The sequence below is a fragment of the Silene latifolia genome, chromosome 11 (assembly GCF_048544455.1).
Source record: "Silene latifolia isolate original U9 population chromosome 11, ASM4854445v1, whole genome shotgun sequence".
Classification (NCBI taxonomy): Eukaryota; Viridiplantae; Streptophyta; class Magnoliopsida; order Caryophyllales; family Caryophyllaceae; genus Silene; species Silene latifolia.
Window position 1 is genome coordinate 145,750,887 of NC_133536.1, and position 1,051 is coordinate 145,751,937.

The 1,051-nt window shown below is 41.2% G+C and overlaps 1 non-coding gene across 1 annotated transcript; it reads right to left on the minus strand.

Annotated features, from left to right (window-relative positions):
• Positions 1-526: 526 nt before the first annotated feature.
• LOC141616038 (small nucleolar RNA R71) lies at positions 527-633 on the minus strand. The gene has a single exon (XR_012530416.1). It is a non-coding gene; the product is annotated as a small nucleolar RNA R71 (small nucleolar RNA).
• Positions 634-1,051: the final 418 nt, after the last annotated feature.

The window sequence follows — 1,051 nt, forward strand, 5'->3', positions numbered from 1 at the left end:
GACCTTAACCAATAATAGAAGAGTTGCTAGAGGTACTTCAAGAGTCGTAGGAGAGATTGTGGACACTCAACCAAATAACATTGAGTTTGTCAACCCTTTTGCAAGAGAAGGAGAGGATAACCCAATTCCAAACCAACCACAAAATAAACCTACAATGCTTAAATTTTCATCACATTCCATACCAACCGAGGAGAACCTACCAAACGGTACTCCTACACCACCACATTTAACCGGTAATTTCATTGCCAAATCCGCATTCATACAATTAGTTGAGAGAATTCAATTTGGAGGGATGCCTAGTGAAGATCCTCATTTACATATGGAGACTTTTTGTGATTATTGTGATGCAATTTCTCAAACCGGAGTTACTCAAGACCAAATCCGATGGGTATTGTTTCCTTTTTACTTGATCGGTACCGCAAAGCAATGGTTGACGAGCCTAGACAAGGCTACCTTTGGTATTGATTCATGGAAGAAGTTGACACTTGCCTTCTACAAGAAATTCTATCCTCCGGAGAAGACAAATATGTTGAGAGCCCAAATCACCGGGATCATGCAAAGTGATGAGGAATCATTATATGAAGCATGGGAGAGATTTAAGGATACTTGTCGTTCTTGTCCACACCATGGACTTAGTGAGTGGTTCCTTGTGCAACAATTTTGGAACGGCTTATATGAAGACTCACGCAATGTGCTGAATATGGGATCCAATTGGAGGTTTACCGAAGTTGATGACAACCAAACATGGGCCAAAATCGAAGAGATGGCGGTTCATAATTCCCAATATAGTAGGCCTCGAAAGGCCACTAGAGGAGGAAAGTGTGAGGTAGATTCCATCACACAATTGGGTGCTCAACTAAGTGCTCATATCGACACCATCAACTTGAAGTTTGAGAAGGCCATGGCTAAGCTTGATCAAGCTTCCAAATCACCCAAACAACATGTTAATTCTATGGTGGCATCATCCTCAATCCCAAATGGAGTATGTGAAAGTTATGGAACTTGGGACATGATCAAAACGAATGTAGGGGAACAAATGAACAAGTAAATG